We start from the raw sequence: 20,997 nt of genomic DNA on the forward strand, positions 1-20,997 counted from the left end.
ATTTTTATGACATGAAGGGATCTATCTGGTGAATAATATCACAATAGATCTCAAAACCAATCCAGAGAGTTTCAAAGCAAGAGACCTTCTTGAACCCAACTTTTTGTTTCCTGGCGGTGATGTAGTATTCAGTCAAGACAACCAGGGCACTTATGTATCAACATATTTCTCATAGACACAGAATGGATAAAACCCTCTGATACATCATGCCCTAGGTTTTCTTTTAATTGGCTGGCCCTTATAATGCATGTTACTTTATCTGCCTGTGGCTTGATTTCGTTTTCACTGATTTGTTGATCATAGCAAAAGCTAAAAAATTTAAAACAACTGGCGCGTAGACCAACAGCAGAGGCCCTATATCATCAAATGAAGAGCGGTGTGGTCGACCGCCATCTCCAGACACAGTGGGGTTGGCTCTCTGCTGTCAATGAAGCCAACACTAGTTGTCATTACAGCTGCATGGCCCTCTACAGAGACATTGTGAACGCCTGATGAGAGGGGTGGGTGCTGTCCAGAAAGGAACGCGCTACCGAGATGAACGACCTCAACACAAGCGGCTTCGAACGCTTCTCTTCTTTTCTTCAAATCTACCAGCATGCCGCTTGCTCTCAAGTAATGATTGTTTTACACCGCTGAGAGGAACTTCTTCCCCAGTCCTAGCATGCTCTTCCCTCCAGAAATAATTATTGTTTCAGGGGGTTCTTCTGATAGCAACATCAATCCACGTGCAGACGTCTCCCGCCCCATGGAATATCTTCCTCTCGGGAAAGCAACACAGTTGCCTGAAGCGGCCGGTCCGCGATGCCAATGTAAGTGCTGAGGCTACACACGAACAACAGTTTGGGGACTGTCAGGAGGCTAAAATTATTTAAGCTGAAAGTGAAATGGGATTGGCTCCTACTCCAGCCATGCGTGAGAGCCTGTCTGAGCGGGATGCAGTAGGACATTTTTAGAGAGGAGGGATTGTTTCTGCAACTGACCTATATCTGATAGGCAACTAAGCAAGGCAATTGCAATCAATCAATCAATCACTCACCCGTGAGGATTTCAAGGCGCTGGGGGAGCAGGAGGGGTGCTGCTACTGCTCGAATAACCAGGTCTTGAGTAGGCTCCTGAAAGTTAGTAGGTCCTGGGTCTGACGTAGGAGGATGATGAGGGTCTTCCAGGTGTTGGCGGCGAGGTGGGAGAGTGATCTGCCACCGGTGGACTCTCTTTGGATGCGGGGGACGGTGGCGAGGGCGAGGTCGGCGGAGCGGACCTGGCGGTTCAGGGTGTAGAAGGTGAGTCGTCTGTTGAGGTATGCCGGTCCGGTGTTGTGGAGTGCCTTGTGTGCGTGGGTGAGGAGCTTGAAGGTGATCCTCTTGTTGACGGGAACACCCTTTTAACACCCTGCCCTAAGGGTCCCACTGCAAAAACCCTGGGGCATGCTTCGGTATATAAGTCACAGAAGACTAACAGAAATAGACCTTAGAAAATTCTATGATTCTCTCCCTGATTAGAAGACCCCCCGCAGTAACCCAAAATCTTCCTCTTTAAAGCAACAACTCCCCAATCAAAAATGCAGTTACCCATTCCCAGAGCATCATGATCAACTAAATATAATACTATAAACATTTATAAATCCCCCAATTTTCATCCCACACCATTCGATCTATTGCTCTTAGATAGCAGGGTGATTCAATGCTTTTTTGACATCATGAACATTTCTATAATATTGTGCCGACCCCCACCCCACACCAGCATGTGCAATAATGGATGCTGCACAGAACCGCCATGTCTGACTTTCTGGATATTATTACCACCACAGGCCCATGAGCTGGTTATGGGGAGGGTGGTGGGTTAAGTTGCGCCACAACTTAGCATTCCTGGGAAAAAAACGAATTATTGTTCCTTAGTAAGAAACTAGACCTCTCCCATGATGTGCTCTCAGCTCCCACACTCATGAACAGCATGAAAAGTAACCGGAAGTGCTTAGGGAGGTGGTAAGCTACTCACTTGGTATATTTTCTTTGAAATACAGGCTTCACCACAGAAGATGGTACTCTCCCTGCCCTGGCATTAGGTATATTTAGTCTTTTTGAAGCACCAAACATCAGGTTACTTGATCTCCTTGATGAAGCCATGGACACGAGAACACACTTTTAAATTTGAAAGCTTTCCAGCCAGGGGCATTGGTTTAATGAGAGTAAACAGGCAACCCACAGAATGCACAGTGTGTTAAATGTATGCTTGGCAACGAAACCATGTTTCCTGGCATACATAAAAAGTCTGGCAGCCCACTTGCAAGCATTAAGCTCAGGTGTTTTGATTTTCTTCACAAAATATACACTTGTGGGCTGATTGTGAGGTTGGCAGATGTCCCGTTCGCCAAATTTGTGGTTCCCCTGCTCTACTTAAAGGCAGGGGAAGAACAATGTAATTGCTGAGCATTTCGCGGAAACCTTCAAAGGATGGCCTGTCTCCCACTGGGCCATCGGCCAATGTTTGTCAGCCCGTCGGCCATCTTGAGGACAGGCATTGGAATCTACATTTTCACAGTTAAAGCTTGGTGGTGCCCAACAGGAAACCAAAGAAATGATCCCCATGCTCTACAACAAAGTGCCCAGCATGTCAGGGTATTTTATTTTTTAATTTTTAATAACTTGATCCTGCTTTTGGGGGTATGTTTTTGAGAGAAACAAAAATACCTTGCTAAGCAGATGCATAAACCATGACCCCAACCTCGGCAAAGCTTCAGTGTCTTCAGCAGAGCCATGGAAGCTCCTCTGAAGATACAGATCTCAAAGTTATGCTAGTATGGCAGACAGGTTTCTGCCTGCGGAGCAAGTATATCCCTCCATTCACACTGGCCATCAGGCTAAATAAGTTCCCTGGACATACAAGCGGTCACTTTCGTAATCCTGTTTTCAAATGAACTGGGCGTTTTGGTATAAAGTAGATTTAAAAAAAATAGTTACCTCTACTTTCACACAAATAATTAATTTAGCTTGAAGTATTCTGCGTCCCTTTGTATTGTAGGCTTGGCGCTGCTAGGCAGTGCAGGGCTGTGCAGGCATGCCATATTATTGCACTGCGAACAATCTATACTCCTGAGCCACAGTGCATACGTACATCTCTTACTCAGACAGCTGTGACACTGACAGTCCCACCTGGCACATCCTGCCCTCTGGTCCTAGCTATAAAATATGTGGCATGGACACTGCAATCAGCACTTAAAAAGATAGAAGCAAAAAGGGTTTCAATTTAGCAAAACCTATGTACCAATGGGTGGGGGTTTCAATGGACTTGGGCCGAAACATGTTGGCGGGCAAGAATTGGGTGAACTCTTCTATGCTGGCTACTTAGACACCCAACCCTTTAGTGATGCGAGCTACACAAAATAATACATCGATCGAAGGATGAGGACCAATAGAAATGCCATATACAGGATAAACTTTCAGAGAGGTACAGCCCATCTGTATCAATGACAAATGTAATCCCGGAAGACGAAACCATACCCGTTTCATAGAAAGCTGTGGGGTATGAAGGTAATACAAATTTACATGGATTACTAAAATGGTTCACCCCCCCCGTTGATTTTCCTTCACCCCAGACTCCTAGAACTCATTTCCCATGAGGAGCGGGGCACGCGGTGAGACAAAGATGGAGTGCCTGATGCAGAATCTTTAAGCCTATGTTCACAGCTCGTGGTTTTGTGAAATAGCTGCTCTCCCTACTCATTAATCAGCTTTCAAGAGAAGAAACTTGTTTGGGATTCTCTTAAAGAGGTGTCAGCTCGGATCAGCCTTGCAATGCTTCAACCTCAGTGCGCGACCTTCGCCTCGCTGCACAGCGCAGAGTAATGGAAGGAGCTATCAGGAATGCATCTTTCAAGGTGTTGGAAACTGGTCTCTCCAGCCTCTGAATGCGGCAAAGCCATTATTAATTGCCCCAAACCCTACTCAGATGTCTCCTGTTGCTGCCAATGACAGAATGGTCATCAGCCATTTTGTTAAGTTTTAAATATAATGAGGATGTAAGAGAAAGAAGAAACACATTGAAAATGTTCAGGCATGTTGTTAGCATAGACTAGATCTACAGCAGAAATGACCACCTCGAATATGGCCTTTCATACTTCCAAAGTCATACAAATGAGTCAATCTGATCCGTGGTGATTAGAATCTGACACCTGTGCAGATTAGATTCTGCACAGAGACCACCACCATGGACCCACAACACACAACCTATCACAACAAGTGCTGAGTAACATTCAGGACCAGTGGATCATCTGGTCATGTTTGAGATATAAAAAAAGGGGAATTCCTTCAGAAATCACAAGGACCCAGCCTGAGGTCACCCTGTAGATCTCAGAGTAGTGACGTCAAGGTGCTTGACTGTGTGTGGATAGTGGGGTCATTCAAGTCTTTTAGTAGGCAGAACATACACCTTACAGTGGTTTTTCAGTTAGGCTGCCTTGAACCGTGTTCGAAACGTCCACATTCTCCTGGAGCGGATTTGAATTTCTTTATCCCTGGATTTCGGAAATGCTAGAGTCTGTAGTCCTGATTAGGGCCAGTGGGAGATGCTCTCAGAAGGCCATTCCAGAAAATCCATATGTTGAGGCTTTGAAGGTTTCCACCGGATGAGATGAGTCTTCAGCTCTCACGGCTCCCACTTAGAAAATGATATAGAAACTCACCTTCAGGAGGTGTATCTACCTTCCTCAGGGTCATGGAGGAAAGAGGTCTTGATGTCCAGGCGAGTAGCCGTCTCAGACACAACTCATCAGAATTTCCTGTGGCTGTGGTGAAGGAGACCGCAAATACTCGCTTCAGATCTTTATAAGCAGCTTCATTAGCACCAGAACACCCGAAGTGGGCACGATGAACTAACCCTGTATAAGATGAGCATCAAGACCCTGTTGATGCAAGGGACTTGTTCAATCTCTAAATGGTGGACAGCAGGCGTTCACTGATGCCCTGCCCTGAAGCCTGATCGAAATGAAAAGAAATTACTTACAGGGCTGAGAAATGACTTAGGAGGCTGAGAAATGACTTAGGAGGCTGAAAAATGACATAGGTGGCTGAAAAATGACTTAGGGGGCTGAAAAATGACTTAAAGTACTGAGAATGACTTAAGTGGCTAAGAAATGTAGACTTTTGGGAGGTGCACATTCTGATCAGTACACCTCCACTCGTATGTGGGCGGAGAAGCATTCAGGGGCGCCATGCCTTGGTAATAATACTCTGTCAGTTGCTTGCGCGGGTCTATTGAGCCTGACAACAATGTTTTTTGCTGGCAATGGCTCGCTGCCAGAAATGGGTCTGCTATTTCCTTGGTCTTGCATTGTGCGGATAAAATGATGTTAAACGCCTACAATGGCTGTGCACATGATGTTCAGGCAGCTCAGAAAAGCCTTTTGTGCAGGAGGCCCTGAGCACTGGAGAACACTTCACAATTATGCAGCCTCTTTGGCTCGAAGCATAAGTGGAGCACCGTGACCTGAGCTTCTGCATCCTTTCTAGCACTCTCCAGTGGGCGGCCTTCAGAGAATGCGAAGGACGCGACCACTGAAGTAGGACAACACCATGTGATGCAGTGACAAGCCTATATGCTGCATTTTAGAAGACAAGACATCGCTCGGAAGATGCCGCTATTGGGCTCCTGGCCCACCCCAGAGCACAGGTAGGCAAATCTCTGTTGGTCAGTGCAATCTCTTCAGTAGCGTTTGCATTAAGGATAATGCCAGGCGGTAAGGAGGGATGTCTAACATTCGACAGATTGAGACTTCAATATGAAGATACAGTAGCTCCCGTATTTGCCTACAGTGTACAACCATTTTACAAGGAGAAAAATCTACCAAACTTTGTTCTGAGGTTAACCCAAAAGAACAGGGAAACCATCAGTCCACCTGTGCATGTATTACACCGCAGAGAAGTTCTTCTCTTGGCATGACAGAGGTCTACCAAAAGATGCCGCCCCTTACATGCTGGCCAGGACGCCCCAAGGAGAGATCTATAGTCGGCACTTGTAGGATAACACTGAATCCTTGGGAGGATAAGCTCACTCAATTCTGGCCTCTATGTGGATTTTGGGCATTGTAGAAAGGACGAGATGAGGATAAGGGGTATTAAAGCCAACATAGCTAAAGAAGGCAACCAAAATATAGGCCGATACCACTCTACAACTGGAAGAAGGGCCCCTTCCTTATTTCCCTCCAAAGAGTGAAGGAACAAAAGGCATTCTTTGCAGCACTCCCAAGAGGAAGGACAGACCCTCATCTCAACCTTAGACCCCGCAGCTGCTCTTACCCATGAGATGCAATAGTGAGAAGTAGAGAGACCACTTGTCTTCCTGGAGGCAGGACGCCATGTTTTCATTTCTGGACTTTCATTATACAAGTCAATTAAATATCTTAATTTGGGCCAGTTATTTCAATTCCAATGGATACATCACCCAGAATTGGTTTATTCACTGGTCGCCATGGGTAGGAAGTGTAGCAGCTGAGGAACAGTTGATTTTTCGGTTATTACGCTTACACTTTCTGATCTAGTGGTAATTTGGGGGTTGTTTTGTCTTCGAGTTGGCATGTGCTTTTGAAATAACTGGGGCTGGTGACAGTGAACACTGGTATTTTGATGGCAGAGCCCTGGCCAGCTCTTCAGTGACTAGAGTGTTGTGTCCTTTCTCGTGTCAATTTCTAGATGACTTTCTACTAGAAGTTTGGACTTGTAATTTATCTTCCCTTGAAAAAGTTTGCTCGATACAAACAATCAATCAATCAATCATCGTATTTATATAGCGCACTACTTACCCAGAGGGTCTCCAGGCGCTGGGGGAGGGGGGGATCCGCTACTGCTCGAACAACCAGGTCTTGAGTTGCTTCCTGAAGGCGAGGTGGTCCTGGGTCAGGCGGAGGTGGGTGGTGATGGAGTTCCATGTCTTGGCGGCGAGGTAGGAGAAGGACCGTCCCCCTGTGGTGGCTCTGCGGATGCGGGGGACGGCGGCGAGGGCGTGGCTGGTCGAACGAAGCTGGCGTTTGGGAGCGTAGAAGTTAAGGCGGCTGTTGAGGTATCCTGGGCCTTGGCTGTGTAGGGCTTTGTGTGCGTGGGTGAGGAGACGGAAGGTGATTCTCTTGTTGACCGGGAGCCAATGCCGATCTCTCAGGTGTCCGGAGATGTGGCTGCGACGGGGGATGTCCAGGATGAGTCGTGCTGAGGCGTTCTGGATCCGCTGGAGTCTCTTCTGGAATTTGGCGGTGGTTCCGGCGTAGAGGGTGTTGCCGTAGTCCAGACAGCTAGTGACGAGGGCCTGGGTGACCGTCTTCCTGGTCTCGGTGGGGACCCACCGGAAGATCTTACGTAGCATGGGCAGGATATTGAAGCACGACGAGGAGACGGCGTTGACTTGTCTGGTCATGGAGAGGGAGGAGTCCAGGATGAAGCCCAGGTTGTGTGCGTGGTCTGTTGGTTTGGGTGCGCTGCCTAGGGCGGGGGGCCACCAGGAGTCGTCCCAGGCGGAGGGTGAGAATCCCAGGATGAGGACTTCCGTCTTGTCCGAGTTCAGTTTCAGGCGGCTGTTCTTCATCCATTCGGCTACCTCTTTCATCCCTTCGTGAAGGTTGGCTCCGGCGGTGGCGGGGTCGTTGGTAAGGGAGAGGATCAGCTGGGTGTCGTCGGCGTAGGAGATGATGTTGAGGTTGTGCTGGCGTGCGATGTCTGCGAGGGGGCTCATGTAGATGTTGAAGAGGGTTGGACTGAGTGAGGAGCCTTGAGGGACACCGCAGATGACTTCGGTGGCTTCAGATCTGAACAGGGGGAGGCGGACTCTCTGTGTTCTTCCGGCGAGGAAGGAGATGATCCACTCCAGTGCCTTCTCCTGGACTCCGACGTTGCTGAGGCGTTGTGCTAGGGTACGATGGCAAACAGTGTCGAAGGCCGCGGAGAGGTCGAGGAGGATGAGGGCCGCTGTTTCTCCGTTGTCGAGCAGTGCTCGGATGTCATCTGTCACTGCGATCAGGGCAGTCTCGGTGATGTGGTTGGCCCGGAAGCCAGACTGCGAGGGGTCGAGGGATCCGTTCGTCTCGAGGAAGGCGGCCAGCTGCTTGTTGACGGTCTTCTCAATGACTTTTGCAGGAAACGGGAGCAGCGAGATGGGGCGGTAGTTCTTGAGGTCGGTGGGGTCAGTCGATGGCTTCTTGAGTAGAGCAAACAAAGCACCTGTTGGCTCTAAGTCTCATAGGACATCTCGTACAATAAAAGTCAAGGCAGATTTTAGCCTACACAGCACCTTGTTGCCACTGTTGAATCAATTATCTTTGCCAAAGAACCAGAGTGCTCTGGTGCTTTCACATCTGTGGAATGTCGATCACTAAGTGCAGGGCTCTCTCGTGTGCTACCGCGATGTAGATACATTGGTCAACATGGCCGTGGCACCAAAACACTGTATTATCAGTCCTGGACATTCACTCTTTAACTCATTGTAGGCTCTTTAACTCATTTTAGGCTAATTTAACTCATTTTAGTTTAATTTAATTAAACTTAATTTAAGTTAACTTAACTTAGTTTAATTTAATTGAACATTTTAACCCCTTCCACGCTGATGACGAGCTGGGCTCGTCATGGCGTAGCCCCCTCGCACGCTGATGACGAGCCCAGCTCGTCACGTAACATGCGATTTACAAAATCTCAGCGTGCGAGCGGAATTCCGCTAGCACGCATGAGGTTAATTTAACTCATTTTAGGCTAACTCCTTAACCCCATTTATGGCTATTTGGTTCCAAAACAACGAGGGAGCTTCCAGAGTTAGTTTGTTAAATGAAAGGCTAGGGCAGGTAGCATGCGGCATAGTGTCCTAGTGGAATGTGTGACCCTACCAATAGGGCTCTCTGGAGCTAGAGCTCCACACTAACCCCACGCTCCAGCGAGGCAGCCACACCGTAGCAGCCCAAACTTGGCTTCTTTCTCTTCGGTACATAAGGATCCACCTTGTGTCAAATGTAAGTGCCCAGCAGGGACTCAGAGAAAAAACATCAGGGCGGCAACAAGAAATTTTTCCATTCTGGAGAAGAGATACGGGCAGGCAGCACACAGCGCCGAAACATCTTGTGAGACAGCGTGTTGAGGATTCTGAGTCCCCCATGGTAAGTGTGAAGTGCATGGTCTTCAGTGTTTTCATGAATAAAAATGAAGGACAGCTTGTGTGGCTAATTGAATTCTGCGCCACCGAGGTAGCTGCCTAAGGCAGATGGGAAAAGGCGCCGACACTGAAGCGGCAGCAGGCCCTCCACACCAGGAGAAGAGACCCTCACCAGGAGGGATTTGCGATTAATATTCTGAGCACTCGCCCATCGCTTCTCTTAACAAGTTCAAACATCTCCAGCAGAGCTGCTGGGATTGAGCGTAATTAAGAGCTTTCTGGTAGAGCGGGCGCGCGTCTCCACGCTTGGCTTAGTCCGCTAGAAACTAAGCCCGACATGTACAAGTTCTGTATAATCACTCATGCCCCAGAGCTGCACTCTGGTGTTCAATTTAGGACAATGACATTTCACTCTGAGAAGGCACTGTGTTCAGGCTCTTGTTTCAGAAGATCTCAGAATGCCCCGAAGATAGTCCTTTGTAATCACCACGCCGTGTTGCCTGATGTTATCCGCCGCAGATGGATTTGAGCAACTTGTAGGGACATGGAGCTCCGAATGAGTCTGTGCCCGAAAGGGGACGGCAAAGAAAAAAATCCTGACATTTCTATGTGGCTTACGAGATGGCTTCTTAAGTCTACTTCTTAACTGAGTTGAGATGGTCAAGAAGCTTTTGACCAGTCCTGCTGTACAGCGGTTACCTGTCAGGGCATGTCAGAACCAGCTAGTTTATGGTAACCGTCTGAGTGAGTTGCACTGGATGGTCTGCCTTCACTTACCTAATCTCTATAATTTAACCCCATCATGAACTAGCCTTCCCAAGAAGAAAAACTTTCACCATCTATGGCAGGAGCTAACACAACTCTATCTTAACTTCTAACCATCACTTAGTACCTTTTAGTGGTTGTACAGCAAAACACTGAGAAGTGGCTGCAGGGAGACATGTGTGCCTTAGAAAATATCTCACACAAATAATTATCTAACAAACTCAGCATTTGTAGGGTACGGAGGCCAATGCGGGTTCAGGAAGCCCAGATACCTGCTAGATTTTCTTGATATCTATAGAACAATAATTTGCACACAATGGACCTGCATAGAATGAATTACCACAGCGGATGGCATTTTCTTTGGAATAATGCGATATAATGTGGTCAGCTTTCCTTAACATGCATTTTATTTTTCAGAAAAATATAACTGGTTGGGTGGGAGATCTCTTCGAACAAGAGGCACTTAACATTTCTTTACACTTTACCTCACATGCCAAGAATGAGTGAGTGAGTGAGTGAAGTATTTATAAAGTGCTCTTATGCCGAGGCGTCTTGGCGCTAATAGGACAAAGTGGAGCAGAGAGAGGTTACGACAGCCGGAAGAGCCAGGTCTTCAAGGCCCTTCTAAACCTTGCTACGTTCTTTTCTGAGCGAAGTGTAATGGGCAGGCCGTTCCATTGCTTAGAAGCTTGGTAGGAAAAGGATCGGCCACCCCAATGCGCCCTTTTTATTCTAGGAATTTGAATGAGATCAAGGGAGCTAGATCTGAGTGCACGCGTCGGCACATAACGGGGAAGAAGTGCAGAAAGTTGCTTGGGGGAGTTTCCGTAGAGAGATTTATGGACCAAACACATGGTCTTGAATTGGATTTACAAAGCGCAGAAAAGTCACCAATTCCGTTGGCTTAAGGCCCCATTGCCTTCTGCTGGTCGAACAGATGAGGCATGTCACAGACAACCAAGTTGGCCATCTTCCCTGCCCTGGTCACTGTCCACTCCCTTCCTGTTCCTGAAACCGCTCAACGGCAGCTGTCAAAGGTATGTGCCATGTGTTGAATCTCCAAATATGAGGCAATTACAACAGTTACAGGAGGGCACCCCAACTCAAATGTTCATATGAAATTTACACAAATTAGATAATTGTTACATTAGTCCAAGATCACTCCAGTGTAAACCCTAATGTTGTGACAATCATGGAGCGCGGGCTCCGGTGGCCAAATGCAGTCCCCCCTTCCGACTTCCATGTCACCAACTGGAAGAGCCCTCATTCGACCATACCAGTGGTGTAACAAAAGCCCCTGTGGTTCTGGCCGGGGAGGGACCTGACCTCCAGGGACCCCACCAGCGCGGGCAAGCCCCTTGCCTGAAAGACCCGGTTTGGGTCTGGAGCGTAGGACACCCTTTTCATGTACTTTTCAGGGGGCCTCTCAAGTTTCATTACCCCACTGGATCATATTCTTGGGGCCAAAGGGTACTCTGTTTTGTACAGGCGACTCGAGGGAGAATGAGATGCGCCTTCGTCCAACTGCGCCTGTGCAGCCGCCTCAGGAAATGGCTAAAGCACGCATCGGAAGAGGAGGAGCCAAGAAAGTTGTGACAAGAAAATGGGGGGTTGCGATAGTGGGGTGCCTCTGAAGAAGCTTTGGAAGCAGCATTATAAGGTAAATCCTACTGCAAACTAATAGCGGAGTAGCGTAACTCACCATTGAGTGAGCAGAATCTTATACTTAAAACATTGAGATGCCCTGAAGGCGCTCCCTGCCAGCCTATTAGAAATTATAAGGACAGGCCATAGTGTCAAAGCCAGTCGGCAGGACTCCCCATACCTGCAGTACCACTATAGGCAGGGCCACTGGAATTATGCGAATGTGCGGCCACGACGATTTTCACATAATTAAATTTGCCGCGTTTGCCACATAATCCATCATCTTCTGCATAATCTGCAGGTTTTAACAAAAAAATTGTTCGTTTCTATCTCAAATGGTTCAAAAGTTACTAAAAATGCAGCACCACATGTTACCGCACAGAGGAAGGCCTTTTTTTACAAAGGTTGACTGGTCACCTTTCTGTTGCTTATTGTTATATTTGGGTATTAAACTGTTTCTAATGAGGTGCACCCAGTGGTCAAAGTAGGGGGAAAAAGTAGGGGAACTGTGGGCAGAGAATCAGATGAGTGGGTCAGTGGGAGGAGCCAGGCAGTGGCCAGAAAGAGCAAAACATCACAATTTAAAGTATTAGTTTGGCATTTCACTGACCAGTTACAGCTTATTGCGTTATTTAATTCAACCAATGGATATACATGTTTATTTAAGATTTAATATGAGGTATTGACATTAAAATTCATTTACAAAGTGGCATACGTTTCCAATCACAGAATGTTCCAAATACGCTTAAAAGTTAAATCACAAGCCATTTACCTCTGACCCATGCAGGGTCTGTCATCAGCAGTTCTCCTCCCTTTTTCCACAAGAGCAGTTCAAACATGAATTGCAAAATATTCTAGTTTGCAAACGTTTTCCACATAATTATGGCTCTGCAATAAATGTTACATAATACTTCATCTGCTGCATACTCTGATGATTATAACTAAAAAGGTTTGCAGCTCACGCAGATCAAAAGTTACGAAAAACTGTGACTGTGTTGCTGCAAAGTGGAGGGACCTTTGCAAACGTTTATTGGTCACCTTTCTCACTGCTGCGTTTGTATGTGACACTGGTACTAATGAGGTAAAATCGTTGCAGAGACTGCTTGTATGTGTAAAAATTTTAAAATAATAAAACATCAGACAATGTACGGCATTCCGCTGCAGCCTTTTTCTGCTGCATAATGTAGTCAACAATGCGCCATAATGTTGTCCTTCATTGCTGCATAATTTCATTTCCCCAAAGCAGGCAGCACATGTTATAAGTGCTTGTGCATGAAGCAGAGAGACCGTGAAGTTTGTAAACTTAGGTCCCAATTTAGAAAGGCAATCTGAGACAAAAATCTAACGTTACGACTTTTGAAATTCACAGAGGTCATTTACGAGTTGCGTCTTTACGTCCGCAGTCAGGCTGGAATCTCCGGCATGGGCCGTACTCTCCGCACCCTGGTCGTACTCTTCGGCTCGGGTCGGATGAGGTGTAAGCAATGGGCCAGAATGCAATTTTTACAAAAGGGAACATTAGGAACGTGTGATAAATGGTAGAGGAGGGCATGAATATCAGTTTGGGCAGGAAAAAGGGTGTGGCCGGACACTACATAATATCCCAGAACAGTTTGCTCCTTTGTATCATGGTCCATGCCGTCCACAATTTGCGCTCCTCTCAGTGTTGACTGTAGAGCCCCTTAGTGTTGACTGTAGTGTTGGCACTTGTACAATGATACAATAGTAGCTAAATAAGTTAGCATTGATGGAGAAAACAATTTCAGGCTCTCAAAATGGCCACCATCTGTGACTTGAGTTTCAGTCAGTGTTTAATTTGAGCCAGTGGTTTCCGGTGCTCAACACAGGAACCTAAACATCAACACTGGTGCTTTCCATAGGCACCAGTTAAGGACACATTTGTTTACAGGGAGTATACTGACTTCCACAGATTGACAGAATGTTGAGCCGACACTGAGACTCAGACCTGATTCCCCAACTCCGATATCGGCAGCTCTGGCTATTACACCACATCCGCCCACACTTTCATGGTTAGTGGTTGGTTCTGTTTTAGGCAGCACTCACAAGAGAAATGGCCTAGTGCAAGCTGCCTCCTGATGAGAGCCCTGTCACTTTTTTTTTTTTTTTTTACAAATTAACCACTGGTTTCAGGCCTATTGAATCCAAAGACATGCTCCATGCTGAGGACTCTCCAGATCAGTAAAGTAGTCCCCTGAAAGAAAATCAAGGTGGGGGGTGGAGGTTCCTAGAGGAGGGAGAAGTTACCGGGAGGCAACAGTCGCCCCCTGCCTCACATAGCCCTGTGTGGTAGTCGGGATTGTTCCCGCTCACACTACTACCCAAATTTTTAAACTTGGTAACATTTGCTAAGTTTGACCAAGTATAACTTTTAAATGAACCTAGTGCGGATGATTACTATCACTTCGATTTTGTGTATCGAATGCCAGATTATGTGAAAATCGACCAGAAGCGTTAGTCGGTCAAGGTTGGATCTCCACTGATTTCATCGCTGAGTGACTTCCTGCACACAATGTTTGTATGAACTCTGTCAACTGCAAATATAGAGGATGTACAGGCATGCCAACTTCAACAAAGCACAAATATAATGTGCAAGGATCTCCGACACAGAGAATTTTCTATGCCAAGAGCTAAGCACCAATGTAGAACTGTTTGCCAAGGAAATTTACCCAACACTACCTGGCTACAGCAGCCTCCTACCTGGCTACAGTTCAACCTCCTGCCAAGTTTGGCGAAATCGTCAGTCATTTATTTCAACTTCTCTAGAGATTACAAGTCCTAATCCTGGCCACTGGAGTTATACAGCAGGGGAGATCCAGATGATGCAGGGGGTTCACTATATTATGAGGCAAAAAAAGGCAAATTATGGAGTCTAATGCGACACTTTTTGTGATAGTATCACTTCATTATTTTGACTCATGTTAACTGTGTATGGGCAAAGGGTTCAGTTCATTAGTACTGGTGAAACGCCCCAACACATCAATAAGCAACTGGAAGGAGACCAAATCAACCTTTACGAAGGGCCTTCCACTTGTTAAAAGGGTTTATGCAACCAATAGACAAAGATCCTTAAGTATTGCCCGGCGGTGTCGCCTCTTTAACCCACAAAATATTAATCAATGAAGAGGCAGGCGCTGAAGACTGGAAAGCAGGAAACAAAGGTTTATTCTCTCCGGAGGAGAACACATCAGTTTGGACAGCAAGTATCGTCACGAGGTGCTCTAACCGCATCTCTGAGGCCTGGCCTCTTATACACAGGTTTATGATCTTTATTGCAGGTAACACATTCTTGCAATGCTTTGAAGTATGAAAGGACATCCTCGGAATCTCCCCTTCAGGCCCGTTCCCACACACATTTACAGTTGAAGTCCCCACCCCAGTCACAGCAGGTGATGATTATCGCGCAGCTGGACATTCCGCCGATTCACGGAATGAGTGGGATTGATCGGATCTCATAGGGTGGGGGGGTTTTGATCAACTCGAGGGTCTTTTGATGGGGGGGAAGCGTCCTACTGTACGGGGGGGGGGGGCAATAAACAGTATCCGCAGGGCCAGGTGGCGGCCTGGGAACGAGGAAGACAAATGGGCACACAGGAAAAGGGGGGTTGTATCAAAGGACCCGGGACCATGAAAGGAATGAAGGGAGGTGTCGCGCTGGGAACAGGATGGGATTCCGAGACAGAGCTGCGCTGAAGAGGGGTTTATGACCCAAGGCATGTGAGAGCGGGGGGGGGTGACCAGTGCGTGGGGGGTGCTTGTGAGGGCGAAGAGCCGTGCTGGGGGTCAGTGGCGTGCAGAGGGTGGTTCTGACCAAGGCACCTAAAATGGCGGGTGTGTACGACAAAAAGTGTGGCATCGGGGGAAAAGGCAAGATGGCGCAGATAATGTTTACCAAACCGTATTAATTTTCCACAGTCCTCCCTTTAACATTCCCAAGACATCTTGCTGGCCTATTTCCTATCCATGTCTACTGTGGCAGTCATAAGTAAAGAAGTAGGAACCCAGGCGAAGGAGCTGTGCATAAACATTACATTTAAAATCTTTCATCTTAGGAGGCGGGCCCATCGTTAAGCTCGTTGCAGGAAAGTCATAGTAATGCAATATCAGACAAAAAAATGATTCTGTAGTGAGAGCGTTGGGTACATTTCATAGATGCTTATAGTCATTCGGAATATGAACTGATAGGTTATTACATATGTAAGTTCATTTCGTACTCGGTTGGAGCATAATCAATACAATGGTGGCTGGGAGAGAAATGAGACGTAGTAAAAATGATAATCAGGGGTGTCACTGTTCGAAGAGGAGGGGTGTTGTTTTTTTCCAGTGTCTTATTGTCGTGGACCATTATTAGTGAGTTCTCAGCATTCTTTGTCGTCTTCTGTTGGCACTGTTGAGCACCGGCGGTGGAGCTATGCGTCCAGCTCTATTCTAGGTCCTGCGTTGCAGGGCATGACCTTTTCCTCGTTTTTCTGGTCAAAAAGGTCCTTTTTCGCCCTGTGTCCTAACTATTCTTTCATGGGTACCTTAGACAGGGCACCCAAGTTTCATTTTAGTTCGCAACAAAACCCTATTCTATCTGACTGCAGTTTTTCTTTTTCGAGTCGATTGTCAAAGAGTTCAGGTGGAAGAAGGGGGTGTGTGAGTAGTCCTTATGGTAGGTCGGAGGAAGAGGGGATGGAGCAGGGCCAGATCGGGAACAGACCAGGGGGATGGAAAATCTCAGGTAGGCGGGCCCATGACCGGGCTCAGAGGGCGGGGACTTTTCGGCACATGTTGATCATCGAGCAGGGGCATCAGGTCAGCCCTTTCCTTTCATTTAGTCGGAAACAGTGCCTCGTCCTGCGACTCCTTACTGTTGCGGTCTCGCCTTGGCAAATGTCGCAGATGTTCCACGATCTGCAGTCAGGCCGCGTGCTCCCACATCCGGTCTCTCTCTCCTCCGACAGTGGTACCCTTAAATGAGTTTGAAAAGACAGTCTTTAGAGAATTGGCAGAGGAAGGTAATCACATAAGTCTATTTCTCTCCCAACTCCAAGCAACTGGGAAAACATCCGTTACCTTGGGGTTTACAACCAACGTATAAATAATTGATGATAGGTTTGCTGGATTCCCTACAACTTTCCTTCGTAACTATTTCTTTGGCGTTTGTTGGTATTACATTCATTGTCGTGGTACGAGGTCTGATACCTATTCATTGCATTTGTTTATTACAGTCACATCAGTTCTTCTGGCAGAGACCCACTTTCCTAGTACGAGCCTTACGAAGCTATACCATTCTTCAGGGCTTTGTATTTTACGAAAAAAGTGCAACGTGCTATCACCATGGTCTGATAGGTATCTTTCTGAGGAATGAACATAGGCTAAACAATTTTCCATTATATCAATGCATCCTATCTTTCAGCTAAACATTTTACTTTCAACAGGGTTTACTGCAACAAATTCTTCATTTCGATCTAATCTTAACTTCGCAAACATCATTCTAATTTCTACATAGTCTCTTACAACCTGGCTACTTCATTAAAAACCGGGGGGGGGGGGCTTGTGATAACTATTCAACTCATCCTTGGGGTGACCGGGGTCTTATGGAAAACAACTAGGAACATAGCAAACTGGGGTGAGGGACTATCGTCTTGCTTTGTGTCATAAGGGCGTTATCTAGCAGAAGGCTACAGTTCAGTTGGTAAGCGTTCAGTGACATTTCTCGAATTCTAAACTCTGTAGCTTGTTCATCAACAAATCATTTCTAGGAACAACGGCTGGCCTGTGTCAGTTGTAAGTCGACCCATCTCTTACAATCGGGGGTGAGGGACATTTTTCAAACTCTCGTCCGGGGCAGCTGATACAAAACTGGGGGCGTTCTGGGAAGACGGGGATGCTTCGATTACTTTTACTGTTTGGGCATTGAGACAATTCGGGACGGGGAAGGTCGCGTTACCTGAGGCATTTTTATCATAGAAGCCACTGACATGTAGTTCCCTTATTACGGGTCAGATTAGGGAACCTCAGTCGTCTTACCTGTCCTTTCTGTTTTGGCCAATCTAGGTTTCATCAATATTTAGCAGAAAGGAGAGGTAGTAACATGGTATCAATGTGATTTTATTTAAGACAAATTTGTGCAAATACTTGCGGTATTTGGAGCCAATTGGGTGGTGCACCAGGGGTGGTGGTTCGCCAATTAGGTGCCAGTCGTTAGGAAGAGTGAGAGTGTGGAGGAGAGAGAGAGAGAGTGAGAGAGAGAGAGATGTGCAACAATAGGCTAAACAGTACACGTGCGACATGGAGAGTGGCTGTGTACTAGGATAGGCTATTCAGCGCGTTACACAACATGAGACATTACGGGTCTGTGTTAGAATTTAGAAAGCATGCAGTTTGGGACGGACGAGCATTAGGCCGGGTACAAAGGGACATGCATTGAGTAAAAGGCACCATTGTGTCGCACTTCTCGCACTCTCGGTCCTTTGCCTAGTTAAGTCAATGCTTCAGTCGCATAGAAAACATTTTCTCATAGTTTCAGACATACGTGACATGTGCTCATTCACGCAACACGGGTTAGGGGTGATCGCGTTTCATCATATCATACAACTATTGGCTCTTTCGTTACAAGAGTAGTTTGTGGGTGTCTTTAGGTGCCATCTTGCAGCGTTTCATGTATCAGACATGGCGTGGCTTCAGATCTTCACTATACCCCAGTCGTGATTCCAATGTAACCTGTAGAGGGAGAAAAAGAGGGGAAGGGAGGGGGGACAACATTCGAGCATATCAAATGTACGGGCACGAAAGTCCTTTACTTACCACATACTCGTCTTATCTCCTCGGGATATAATCCCTGGGGTCTTGGTTTCTGAAGCCAGGGGGCGGGCAGTGTGGTAAGGATGGCGAGCGATAGGTTGTTCATGAGGGAGACGGTCCGAGTGTGGCATTATAGGCCGTGTGTAGGGAAACGTTAAAAAAATCAGAGGCGCTTAGTGCGAGGTATCTAGTTTGTAGATGTATCTAGCTATCGGGATCCTTAAATCATTTCCAATGCTGTGATGTCCTAAAGCATATCAGCTCTTCGGCCAACCCTGTTCCCTAGTACCTTTGAGTACCATACCTTTATAACATTCTATCATTTACACCGCTTCACTTTACCCGTTCTCAGAAGTCGAGGTCCTTCTCCATGGGTTAGTTCCTGAGCCAGTCGCATATTTGGAGGCAGCGTATCGTGCCTTAGATTCTATCATCAATCCGGGGCTGAGCAACCATTTTCTAATAACCTTAAAAAGAGAACAAAACAGAGCGCACAGAAAAACCCTCCCGCTGAACCCACATTTACAAAAGTATGCGATACCTGTTCATAGTTTGGAAAACCTTTATTTGCACAATCGTTCAGCATGTAAATATGAGAGTGCAATCGTATTTGGCCGGACACAGCGATGGCTGAGGCGCGTACAGTAGGGGGGGGCTATTTTGCAGCATTAAAAACATTTTTTAAAGGGTTTATTTAGTTATTTGCAGGAAACTAAAAACGTCTGTCAATAGTTGAGGGATCAGGGGGCATTCATTTCATAATTGGAAGCATAGTCAGACTAGTTGCAATCAAATTTCCTAGATGCATACCGTGGGCGTGTGCCATAAGCGGCGTTATGTATCAGTTACAATAAAATCATAATAAATCGTACATTGAAACCAACATTTTAACGGGATCCTTTTACATGTTCGCCAAGTGAACCCTCCCCCTTTTTCATCAAGTGTACAAAGGATCATATACATATCTCAGAACATCAAGTCTTATTAGCTAAAAAACACCACGAGGTGTTCGTAAGTTCCTATTGACACCGGCGCCATTTTGGGCGAGGCCGGGTTAGTCCGGAAGTAGCATCTGGGACAAAATGTTTCCAACAACCGGCGGTTGGACCAGAGTCCCTTTCGGCAGTTCAAAAAGACTTGTGCTAACAGAAGGGGCAGGTAATGTGGACCGTCAATCAAAAAAAAAAGGGAGGGAGGCAAAATCTCCCCTACCGGGTCACGTTGAGGTTCAGCCGGAACTTGCTCGAATTTGTTAGCCCACAATGTTTCTGGATGGTTCAGACTGAAGCTGGCGCTGACACGAGAGCACCACCATCTTGTGGCTACATCGTGGTCATTTCGTTAGTGATCAAGGCAGTTGTTCCCCACCGGAAGCCTGTAGGGGCCGAGGGCTCCTGGGACTTTTGTAGAATCTTCAAGGCTGTGGGGATGCTGTCGGAGGTGGGGGCTCGTGCCCAGGTGGGCAAGCGTCCGAGTTACATTACTGGTCAAAGTCACTCTAGCGGCCTAGACCCGACTTCCAGGGGGCCCAGACGCCATTTTGAGACCCTGCAGCAGCCGCCCTTCGTCGTGTCTGCAAGAGTGGATGAGACTTCTTGGGGCGAAAAATGGAACACCGTGCCGTAGGAGCAGGACATTCGGCTTGGGGCGCTAGGGTGCAGCTGTGGCGCCTCCACCTGGGGAGGCGAGGGAGGCTCGTTCGCGCCGCCTCCCTCTCCCAGTGCACCCCACGCCGTCCCTTTTCGCGGGTATACATGATGGCCACCCCACATCCCGTGCTCCACAAGTACACTTGAGGGCCATCGTATGTCTCGTGCTCCGCAAGTATGGTTGCTGGCCATTCTATGTCCTGTGCTGCGCAAGTATGGTTGCTGGCCATTCTATGTCCTGTACTGCGAAAGTATGTCCGTCGCCCGGCTGGAGGATTTCGGCGCCGGGCCGGGGCTGGGAAACCTCCTACCTGGGGAGGTGGGAGAGGCTCGTTCGCGCCGCCTCTCCCTCCCAGCCCACCCTGCACCAATTCTTCAGCGGAGGTATTTGTGATGGCCGGACCAGGAGATACGAGGGAGGGGGTCATCTGCATCCGCCCCCTCCCTACTCGTGGCCCGGGGGAAGCCGCCCCAGGAAGAAGAGGATGGGAAGGCCATTACATGCCGGGCCCGTGGGGCCTCCTGGACATCCCACCGGCGACCTCTTTGATCGATGGCTGTCAGGAGGACCCCGCCCCACACGTGCTGTGTGTTTCACCTTCCGGATGGGCGTGACCGGTGACCTGCTGCATTTCGGGAACTTCCGGAGTGGGGGTAGGTATTTTTGTTTATTGGGTGTGGTAGGAGGCGGGACAGGCATGCCTGGGTAATGGGGGGTGGGGTGTCCACAAGAACAGTTTTCCTGAACGGGGGGTTGTCTATGCAGGCCTGTAATTGCTTTCGTCCACAGAGTGGGGGGCAACAGAGAGTAATCAGTCCCATTGCACTCGAAGTTTGAGTTCATTAATGGAATGTATACTAATCTGTCCGAAACTACTCTGTGTGTTGTTCCTGTATGTTACCTGAAAGGGTGGCTTTTGTGTTCGGGAACAGTAGCGGTAGTACGGGGTTCGTCACCGGGTAACTTAGGGCTTGACTGGGTTTCCCGTCTTAGCGTTGTTCGATCTATGAGAAC

The 20,997-nt window shown here is 47.5% G+C and overlaps 1 protein-coding gene across 1 annotated transcript in view; it reads right to left on the bottom strand.

Annotated features, from left to right (window-relative positions):
* The window catches only part of RAB26 (RAB26, member RAS oncogene family), a 760,792-nt gene that overhangs the window by 332,084 nt on the left and 407,711 nt on the right, over positions 1-20,997 (bottom strand). The window lies entirely within an intron of this gene.

Source organism: Lissotriton vulgaris, chromosome 10 (assembly GCF_964263255.1).
Source record: "Lissotriton vulgaris chromosome 10, aLisVul1.2, whole genome shotgun sequence".
NCBI classification, from domain to species: Eukaryota; Metazoa; Chordata; class Amphibia; order Caudata; family Salamandridae; genus Lissotriton; species Lissotriton vulgaris.